Raw genomic sequence first — 12,133 nt, 5'->3', positions numbered from 1 at the left:
GAAGTCCGTAACAGAAACTGCTTGTTTTCTAATGTTTCCACTTTTCACAATTACAGTTACAATTACAATTGAAATAAGCACGTACCTTGTCGCAAGTATGCTGGAAAAGGTGTCCTCTCAAATACAAATATTTCTGGCACCATATTTCTGACATCTAATCTTAGATTAGTCATCGCTACTTTATCCTCAGTTGTCACGACAGCGCCGGCAGCTTATCGGGGGTTGGGTGAGTTGTCAGCCGCGAGAGGGCGCTTCATACTGCACGTGTCGGCAGTGATGCCAACCGTAGGGACATGTCCCTAAGCATAGGGACTTTTCACTAAATTTCGCCCGCGTAGGAACGTAGGGACAGATTTTGCCAAATGAGGGAAAACGTAGGTACTTTTTTCAATCTTGGTAAATGACATTTTATGAATTAGTTTATCTGGATACTTTAGCGAAGAGGAGAAAAAAGAACTAACTAACAAATCTCCATCAGAATTTTGGAACATGTTATCGGTTACCAAAAACTTTCAAGGCAAGTTCCTTTTTGAAAACATTTCCACTCTCGCGAAAATAGTGCTAACATTGCCACATTCTAAAGCAGAAACGGAAAGAATATTTTCAATGTTAAGTGATACAAAAACAAAAAAAGGAAATAAAATGGGACCAGAATTGTTAAAGACTGCAGGAAATACAGCATCACCAACCAACATCTATCTCTGCACAGCAGCAGCATGTATGACTTCAAATAACATAATCAACAGTAAACGACTCAACGTTATTCATTAGGGGTGTGCGGGATCCTTTACTTTAAAAAGTCGTTAATTCTCGACGTTTTCTGCCTTGTAAGTTTCTGGAACTTATCGAAAAATGTAAGTTTTTATTCTAGAAATGCGAAAACAATCACTTAAAGTGAAAATGACTTGTAAAATTCGAGATTTCCAGTGCTTCGGGAAATTTCGAACATTTCCCGTCCCGAAAATTTTCCGACTTGGTCGGGAAATTGCAAATTTTTCAGTCCCGAATGTCGGGATTTAAAAAAATTACCGTCCCGATCCCGTCCCGACCCAAAAAATTCTGTCCCGCACACCCCTATTATTCATTAAGGCAAGAATTTACAATACCGGACCCTTCTGTAATTTCTATGCTACGTCTTATACTCACGAAATAATTATTCGTGATGATTTATCTCAAGTTAACATGTTGGGGTGAGGGGGAAAAAATGTTAATTAACGTGTAGAAGTTGTAAAATAAGCATTTCAATTCTCGCAATGATTCTCCGTATACAAGTATGGTAGCCATATTTGTTGATATGAACAAATTACAATTAGTTACGCTGTCTACAGCGTTGCCACACTGTTGATTTCATACTTGGAGAGCATGGATTGTGTAAGAATAGCGGAAGAGAACAGTAAAAAAAGTTGTTAATGTTATACAGATTGTTAGGTGGAGTGTGCAGGAGGGCTAATTAATAAACTTATTTATTTCAGTATATTGCCCAAAGAACGTGCTTACATGTGACAGCGACAATCACGATGTAGAAGAACTGATTTGATTACAGGTAAATTTGGCAACATTACATCAATCATAAAATTGCAGGATACTAAAATGGCGTCTTCGATGATGTTAAAGTGCTACGAAAAAAATATTTTTTATCGGTTCGTAATCACAATTACCGCAAAACCATTCAGGAATAGCCCCACTGACCATTCTCGGTAAGGTTAGGTTAAGTTAGGTTAGGCAAGGCAAACATAGTTAAAATTTGGGCTCGAAAAACGGGTAGCCCAACAAACCATTGACGGATAGCCCCACGAACCATTCAGGTACAAAAAAGGTAAAGTGTTCCCCTGTGCATAGCACCACGCCATGAAGGCGTATAGGGGGTGTGAGGGTAACGCCCCACACTTTCTTGATCCGGTCGTGAGTGGGGGTGATGTGATCAGCATCACGCCCCTGACCGCCTTTACCCCCCAGGGTTTCCCCCAGGTACCCATGTTATTCGACGCTGGGTAGGCGCCGGGGCCGCTTCCAGGTACGGTTAGGTTAAGTTAGGATAGGCAAATGTAAATTCGCTCCTTCATTAATTGTGGAAGCACCGAGCAGAAAGACTTGGTAAGTAAATGTGTATATTTTATCTTCTGTTTTGCATGCTCATGAGGTGATAATTTTTTTAGTCGCTTTACTTGGCGTAGGGACATTTGGTCAGTTGTAGGGACATTTTGACTACGTCTGTAGGGACATTGCCGAAAAATGGTTAGCAACACTGTCGGCTACCAGACGTCAGTGTACGTTCATGTTCACTTCTGTTTGCGTTTATCAGTACACGTGTTGCTTATACTGTGTTATTGTAATGTGCTACTCATGGCCAGTGCTTTATTGTGTGTTAATTGTTATTCATTCATTAGTTATGTCGTTAAACAAATATAGTCTTGAACAGAGAGTTTTTATGTACGATAATTACGTGAAAACGAATTCTTGCAGAAAAGTGGTCAGGGAATTACGATAGACAGGATCTCTTGAACCTAAGAAACGTGTTGTATTGCTGTTAAAGGAGGTCATTTTCAACATCTCTTATAACACAGGAGGTTAGTGATCATCATTATTATTACTTTTAAATATCATTTTACGCTTTCGGTTTGCTTTATGCCCCGGGATGCTGTCTTCCCTTTCTGACAACTGACGATAAAGTAACGATGTCTAATCTAAGATTTTCTGTCAGAAATAAGGTGCCAGAAATATTTGTATTTGGGAGGACACCTTTTCCACACACACACAGTATCCTTGCGACAAGGTACGTGCTTATTTCAATTGTAATTGTAACTGTAATTGTGAAAAGTGGAAACATTACAAAACAAGCGGTTTCTGTTACGGACTTCCTGAACGCAATTTGCCGGGACCTGTTGTTGCATAAAGAGTCCGCCGAACGGCCGTCACTCTGGCGGTGAACGACTGAAATAACCTCCCTGTAGCATGGAAACCAGAAACAATTATATATCGAGCAGAAAGGCTTATAATAACATCTTAACGGAAGAAAAGGAAAAATGGGAACAGGGAAATTTTGAAGATATAAAAAAGGCCGTAGCAGAAAAGAATAACACCGCTTTGTGGGGCATATTACGGAAATTACGGGGACAAAAGAGCAACTGGGCACATATTGAACCTTACATTTGGGAAGCACACTGTCGTCGTGTCGTCGGGGGGGAAGGGGGGCCACCACGCCTAGAAGTTACGCGGGAAATATACTTTTTAGGGGATTTCGTTCCGATTCTCGACGAAGATATAGGGGTCGACGAGATAAAAATGGCGATAAGGAAACTGAAAAAGGGGAAAGCGGCAGGACTTGACTCCATTGGGGCGGAATTTTTCAAAGCCAACGAAACTGACATTCATATGGTGGAAGCACAAAGCAAATTAATGGACAAGATTTTTAAAGAGGGGTACTTTCCGAAGGACTGGGCAAACTCCATAATCTGTCCTATTTATAAAGGGAAAGGAGACAGAAATGACGCAAACAATTTCAGGGGCATTTCTTTATTACCTTTATGGAGTAAAATTTACACACACATCTTAAACCGTAGGATCCAGAAATGGACAGAAATATTCGACAAAATTTCACCACTACAAGCGGGCTTCAGGAAAGGGTGCAGCACGTTAGACAACATATTCATATTACAAACTCTCGTACAGAGGAAAATAAAACAGAAACGGGGGAAATTATACGCATGTTTCATTAATTTTGAAAAAGCATTCGACAAAGTTCATAGGGATATTTTGTGGGGAAAATTGTATGAGAAGGGAATGTCCGCGCGCATGATCAGAGCACTGCAAGCAATATATGCGAGGGTAGAATTCGGAGTAAGATGCGAAGGAAACCAAGTCTCGGCACTGCAGCCTTCGCTCAGGGGACTCAAACAAGGATGCATCCTTTCACCAGTGCTATTTTCACTGTTCATAGATTGGGTAGCGCATGAAATTAACATGGACCAGGATTCTATCCCATGTATAGGAGTGCAAAGTATACCAGTCCTTATGTATGCAGACGACATAGTCATCTTGTCCGAGACAATAGAGGGTCTTCAAAGGGGCATAGATAGCATATATGAGGGGTGCATCAAATATAAAATAAAGGTAAACATTAAAAAGACAAAAATTATTGCTTTCAAAAATGGCTACATATTTAGCAGACAAGAGACATGGACATACGGGGGAGAGTTAATCGAGCGGGTTAAAAACTTCACATACCTGGGGGCAACGCTCTCCATGACAGGGAGTTGGACACACCACATAAGGGCAAGAAAAACTAAAACAAAATTTGCAATAGAACAAGTCATAAGGACAATAAATAAGGCACCTCAAATGCCTTTCCCGGTCATTCAAAACCTCTATTCATCAGTAGTGTTAGGTACATTAAACTATGGAATAGAACTGTGGGGGTTAAGGGGGGACAACACAATAATTGGCATACAAACAGAATTTTATAAGAGAGTAATGGGCGTAAGCAGAGGCACGGCCAACTGTGGGATTCTTAAGGAATTGGGACTGAACAGAGACGCGGTACAAGCACGGATGAGGGTTGTTAAATATTGGATGCGATTATCACAAGAGGGCCAAACTACGCTGAGGGGACAATGTTTGGAAATACAGACAAGAGAGCATAACGTTTACAGCTGGGGCCTGGAAGTGAAAAATCTCTTATATAATAGCGGAATGGGTTGGGTATGGGAAGAGGGAGGAAGGGGAAGCATCTCAACAGAAAATCAAATCAGGGACAGGTTACTCGACATAGACAGGCAAGAAATAATAGCAGACTGCCAAACAAAGACCTCAATCAGGGAACAGCTAAGAGTAAGAGAATGGGGGAAAGCGAGATATATCCAGTTCGTGGGAAAAAATGAAAGAGGCGCGCTGGCATGGTTCAGATTAGGGGGATGGAAACAACTAAGAAAGAGAAACGAAGCAGGGGAAACGATATGTCCTTTGTGCGATGGGGAGGAGACGGACGAGCATATCCTACTGCACTGCCCTTCTACACGTGACCTAAGGGACAAATGGATGAAAAACTTAACAGGCAGGGAGATGATAGAAGTGGTAGACGACAGAATAAAGATAAAGGAAGCGGCGCAGCAAGTGGGGAAATACCTGGGAGAGGTAAGAGAACGGCGGGGGAAAGCTATTAGAGAAGGTAGCGAAATGAGTGATCATGCTCCAGACGAGCCATCTTTATAGTGTAAGTGTGTGTAAAGCAACATGTATGCGTGTTTTGGTGAGAGTGCAGGAAAAGAGAAGTCAGGAGAAAGACTGAAATAAGAACTGTCGAGGGAGGGGAAGAATGTGTATATAGGGAACAAAGTAAGAGACAGCTTAAACGAAGACTAAATGTAACAAAATAGTGTAGAAAAATCAAAAATATGTAGTGCGTACAGCCTATGGCTCGCACAAAAAGAAAATAAATCAAATCTAATCTAATCTAATCTAATTTCTTCCAGTTTCCGAAAGCGACCTGGCTTTCATTGTTCGGTATAAGCCAACTTCGAGGCACAGATTTCTCCCAGATGTCAGAAAAATCTGCAGGTCCAGTAGTAGCGATCAGGTATTCGTTTACAGAAGTGCTTGTGCTGTTTGTCTTGAATATTAAAGCGAGTAATTTTAGGTCGTATTACGTTTATTCGGTGTCTGTACCATGAATAAGCGTGCCAAAGGTAAACATTCTTGTGCTGTTGCAGAGTGTACCAATTGGGGCTTTAAGGAATCTGGCACCACATCCATTTCTATTTTGAGGGCCTCCCCGATGGCGTAGTGGTGGCGTCATCGCCTTATAATCGAGGGATTCCGGTTCGGTACCCGGTGGAGGCACGTAGTGGTTCGGATATGGAAAAAGTTATTCAATTTGAAATTGTGCTTGCATCCTTCCATGGGTCAACTGTTTCCAAGCAACATAAAGTTATGGACACTCTAAAGACAGTACTTCAGTCAAAATTTCCTGAAGTTAACGAAAAGATTATTTCCCTGTATGTCAGAACAAGAACTTTTATTAGAATTCTTTGAATAAACTAATGAAACTCAAGTCCATGGAAGCAAGTGCAGCGAGAAAAAGACGACAGTGGGTAGCATCGTCTTCAAAATCATAAGTCTCCAGGAAGGGTAAGTTGTAATGAATTTTTATTCTTACTGATATTTAATCGCGGCGATGAGTGTTGATCACATAAAATTGATGAAAGGGCAGGCACAAAGAACATCAATGCCCACGACGTGACTCCAAGTCGGGAACTTCAGTGATGTGATTCAAAGTCGAACACGCGGTTGACCAGATTCGCCATCGAGCTGGCACGAGTTTTCTTGAATTTATTAAGGGATTACGCTTTCCCACGACATTGCATTTTATCCATTTATTATTTATTTATTAAGTTCTAAAAAACATATTTTGATGTTACGGTTTTTTAAACACAAATCAGTTTAGGTAGAATATTTCTTCAATTTTACCATAGTGTAAACTTTAATGTAAGCGAAAACATGTGTGCATCACTAGTTAAAGATTTTCACATCTACAAAAAAAAAAAAAATATATATCCAAAACCCATTTCCACCTCACTCAAGGATTATGTTAATTCAATTCAAATTGTACGCGGGTTCAGTGCCATGAATCTAACCTTTACTGAACAGAATGAGTTTCAAAATTTATGAAACAGATTGTTTCATAGAATGTATCGCCGAAAATCAATTTCGCTGATATCCCGTTGTCGTTGTTCTATTTTCATTAGATACGAGCTCCAATTACCATTTTAATCCTTCGTTTTAAAAGTTATTCAAACACAAAAATAGTTATTGGGGGTCATTTTAAAAGTTGTTTTTTTACTTCATTACTGGTGTTATAATTCATTACTGTCTTCATTTGATTTTTTTATTTTCTAAGAATTTCGGCGGGCTGCAGCCCCTTAAGCCCCCCTGCGTACGCCAGTGCTTGCCACACTCATCTAGCCTACGCTCCCATCAAATTTATCATTTCATCATTCATTTTTATTGTTGCGGTTACCCTAAATACGCAGAAAAGCGACGTCATATAACAACAGCGACATCCTATGTATACTAGATATATAAATTATAATGAACAAATTATTAATAACAAACATCTGTGAAAATTTGAAGGTATGAAGGATAATAAGTATTGGTGTGGTAGCGAAATATTTAATACGTAAAATTGTATTTATTTACCCATACGCAACTTCAGAGTTCAATGTAGGGGCGATATAAGAGGATAGTCGTGATTACTTTTTGTTTGATTTGTATAACGCCATTTATTGTAATTGCGTGCTGTAAAGTTCTTCATATTATTGCCTAGGTCTTATTCCTTGCGTTTTGCTTATTATTCTGCCTCAAATGGTTAATAGAACCAAGATATGGACAATTAAAAATGAAAATATTTCCCGTAAGCTTCCATTGCTACGCGAGCCCCGCCCCTTGACAGATCCCCTTGGTCACGTCAGAGCTCGTTGCGGCTTCTGGCCAATGGGAGAGCTCCGTGTCTCGGAATGCTCTTCCTAAAATACTTCTATATTCCTTGCATAGAGTAACCACTAAAGTTGAACGAAGCCAACGAGCAAATTAGCCTACTTTTATTTTTGTATTTTTTTGTAAATTTATAGCATATACGAACGTGATGGCCACTCTACATATGCGTGACTAGTCTTTAGAGGCTACCCCTTTGGCCCGGCATTCGAGAAAATATTTGGAATGCTACTTCTGAAGCGGCCGAACTTGGGCCAATAGAAACCGCCAGGAACCAGTAATTGTAATTGTAATTGGTGTGCCTAAGAGGGTTTGGTGGAGAGCATAAACCCATTTTGGCTCAGAATTTTAAAAAAAATCAAAGGCAGGGGAAAATGGCATAATGAGGACTCACTACTAAAAAAATATATCCAGGGGCGGATCCAGGATTCTTTTTTCCAAAAGTGTACACTAAATACTAATGAAGATTACAGTACTACTTTAAATTAAAGTTTACCATAGTGAAACAAGTCTTTTATACTTTAATATTTCTTTAAGTACCAATTCCAGTCATCTGTACATGCGGCCAAGTTATTAAGAACAAATATATTTAAAAATTACATTGTAAAAAAAAAACAGTATATTAAAAATAGCGTATTCGTCGCGAACACAGAAACGCACAAGTTACAGAAGTATTTTCATATTATAAACAGTGTGTTTTACTTCATTTCTTAATTCTTTTTTGCTTTATAATTAGTTTAATGTAGCACCTGAGTTCTTTTCAGTAACATGCATGATACATGATAAAGCTGCTAGTAATTTGGACACCAATTTAACTTTTCAATCGTCAAATAATTGGAACTTACTCATACTAAAGATATTTACCTCACCCTACAAATACTGTAGCTGTAGTTTTAGTGAATGCTACCTTGCAAATATGTTAATAACCTCCTCTAGTTTTACTTGGTAATTGTCTATATGGATGTTCAGGAGAGCCAAACCAATCAATCGTTCATTACCAATTGTAGATCTAAGGTAGGTCTTGATTTTTCGCAGATTGGAGAATGAACGCTCAGCTTTAGCCATTGTGACTGGACACTGGAATCACACACAACAGGTGAAGCAAACTTCTAATGTTGGGATACAAGGAAGAAAATTTGTATGCCTCTGTTGGATTATCTGGGGTAGATTTCCAATAACCAGAATTGTCTCCATAACTTGATTTGATTGATTGATTGGGTGTTTAAAGTCCACTTTATGCACAGTAAGGCTAATCAGGATTGGAGTTTAAAGTGGGATCCAAACCACTATGTACCTCCACCAGGTATCGAACCAGGGACCCAGTGGCGTGCCCAGGATTTTCGAAAGGGAGGGGTTACGTATACTTTTTCTTGGTAGTCAGCCCTCATTTTGTCATATTTTTCTACCTTTGACATTCTTTTTTAGGAATACTGGGCTAAAGAGGGGGGTTATAACCCCCACCAACCCCCCCTTGGGCACGCCACTGCAGGGACCCCTTGATTACAAGGCTCTCCATAACTTGAGTTCCCCCTTCTAATGCTAAAATAGACTGCACATCATCTTCATAAAATTTAGCTGTCTCAATTATATCTTCAGCTGGGCCATCTTCTTCAACAATGAATTTCGGATTACTTTCTGTAGAGTGCTTAAGACTTCAATCTGGTTTCTTTGAAATCTATAATGAAATTAAATAATCCAGAAAAGGGATGAACACAACCCATCTGAAATAATCGATGACATTCTTTGAGGGAATATTTGACCTATGTGTTTGATTCTGTGCAATTCTTGGGATTTTTACATCAACATTCAGCTCTTCAGCAAGTGCTTTACTTTCCTGAAAGACTTTATCAAACTCTTGAGCACTGTTCTTTCTTATATCCAATAGAGATGAGTAAACAATGTAAAGATGAGAACATTGTTTAATAAGTGGGAGCTTAATTCTGATCGCACCACCTGCATTGTTGGGTAGGATAATGCACTTTAAACCTTACTTTCATGCCCTTTGATTCTTTCATGATGGAACAAAGAACAGGGAGAAACTACAAAGGACGATTTATGAAAGAAATATAGTCGATGTTTGAGAGGCATCAACTTTCAATGGCATACGGGGCACCAACTTTGAACGATGCAGGTGGGCATCAACTTTCAACGATGTTGAGGGACACCAACTTCCAATGGTGTATGGGGGGGGCACCAACTTTCAACCAACAATGCACAGTGAGCAGCAACTTCAAATTATGTTCGGCATCAGCAATTTTTAACGTTATACGGGGTGCACTACTTTTCAAAAGTGTACACATACTTAATAAGATTTTTTTATTAATTTTGTAAATTACATATTACGAGTATAATTTGCTCGAGCATTCGGGGGGGGGGGCACGTGCCCCTGTTACCCCTCTGGATTTGCCTCTGTAACGTAACCCGCCCCTTTCGAAAATCCTGGGCACCCCACGGCTTATTTTAAGTCCTAGCATCCACAGCTGATTACAGAGGGTATAAGACTAGTATACAAACCAAGTGGTCCAAGTTTTATTAAAAATTTGTCTTGGCTCAAGCCTCAAGCAGGAATAAATATGTTTTATGCACAAATAGGCTAATTGGGACTGGACCTCTTCCACAGTGGAGTGCTTAGCACCAGCACACTACGATGTCATGAGTCCCTGAGATGGAGTTTTGAAATCCACTTTATGCACAGGAAGGCTAAAGTAGGATCCAACCCCAACCCCCGCCCCCTTTCCTCCACCGGTTATTGAACGCGGGGCCCCTTGATTACAAGATGACAATGTTACCACTATGCCATCGTGCAAGCCCAGGGGTCCCAGTTTGAATCCTGGCCTGGGTACAGTGTCTATCAGTGTTCTCTGTGAATGTCCCTTCATATATCATCACTCATCCTCATCTTCACAATTAGCTGAAAGTGGAAGAAAAGTGAAGTAAAATTAATCAAATCTAAACCTCCAGTGATTGAGATTGAGATTCCTAGCTGGGGGGAGAGGGCTGAATCAACATGACAATGCAGCAATGGGGGGGGGGGGGGGTGCTTGTGCAAATTAGCACAGCTGGGATACATACATTTTATGATAATTTTCTTAACTGGGGAATAGAATCCTCAGACATCCCCCCCCTCTTTGAGTAATGTATACATCAAAATGAGTTTGTTTTGAAAATCGTAGCAACAACCCATTACAATGAAAACAAATAGGTACAAAAAAATCCATTTCAATTTCCCACAAAACAAGACAAATAGATGTTTTACGACCAATTGATTTGACAACTTTAAAACTTTTGGCTAATCACGATGATTTTGGTGATGGTACTATTTTTGCACCAGCATGTCGTAACTTGATTTTAAAATAAACAAGCGCCACCAGGAAGAATAATTACAGTGTGAATAATTTTATGAGGCATTGTGGAAGGTATTGGTCTCCCCTCCACTGAACAGTCTCCTGAAACGGCTTCTAAAGAAAAGTAAAAACATATACAATATTTAAAATATCCATTTGTGAACAAATACAAATTAATACCGAAGGTCAACTACTATCGGCACTATCAATATTGCAAAGAATAAGTTCCAGTTTAATTACAGATGTAGCCTAATATTGTTAATAAAAAATATATGAGAAATAGAAAGCAACTTCCATGAGGAAAATTATAATCTTTTTGCAACTTTGTATAGAACACTTCAACTGAAAATTGTAGATGCAGGCGTTTGTTTTGAGGTAGTAAGCTCTTAACCACACATAGATAGAATGCTGTTGGGCTGACGCTCTCCCCCTCAGCTTACAATATTTTTACGTTTTTTTATAATTTATTTTATACTTTGCTTTAAATTATGCAGAATTTGAAAAAGGTTTTTAACCCCAAAAGTTTATTTTTTCTGCTAAATCAAGACAGCTTTTCAGCAGTTGGATATTCTCCATGATTATAAAAACTAAAAACAGATCTATGCACTACTTCCTTATCAAACTAATCTAATTCCATTATATTCTTTTCTCTTTTGTAACGTTCTCATGTTTTTGGAAGTTTGTTTAATTTCCTTCCACATTATATACGGCCCTCTTAATGCTGGAGGAAGGGGAGGTTGACTTTGAGGCTCGGTTTTTTGGCTCTCAGTATAGTAACATCACCTAGCCAACAGTATGTGGCATGAGGCACTGGAGGTGGTGACAATTGGCATACTGGCAGATGAACATTGGAGACAGACTGAAAACTATTGTAAAAGGAATATATTGCAAGAAAAGGTAGAAATGGATGGGCATTGCAAAATCTGTTTCAAATATCCATTGATAACAGGCTGGAAAACTTTCAAAGCCACGCCCTCTCAATAAAGACGGTATTATTATTACTTACATAGGAAATTCACCAAAACGAATTTCAAAATCAGTTACCCAAGTTTCCCTGTGATTGTCATCAGATACCCTAATAACTGACTCAATGTTGTACCCTTGTTATACAATGAAGACAAAACTCTTATTTAAGTAGAAGTGTGAAACCTGGAAAATAAAATTAGAAGTATAGTTTTAAAGATCAAAACATCTAATCAGAACCACTTGTAAGTCATTTTTTCTTAATGTGTGTTCATAATAAGCGATTATTCATCTTTGTGACCACATTTACATATACATGTAGACAAATAGTGGTTTCTGTC

This window comes from Lepisma saccharinum, assembly GCF_977018435.1.
Source record: "Lepisma saccharinum chromosome 15 unlocalized genomic scaffold, izLepSacc3.1 SUPER_15_unloc_1, whole genome shotgun sequence".
Classification (NCBI taxonomy): Eukaryota; Metazoa; Arthropoda; class Insecta; order Zygentoma; family Lepismatidae; genus Lepisma; species Lepisma saccharinum.
The sequence above is the reverse complement of the archived record's forward strand: the minus strand, read 5'-3'. Positions refer to the sequence as shown.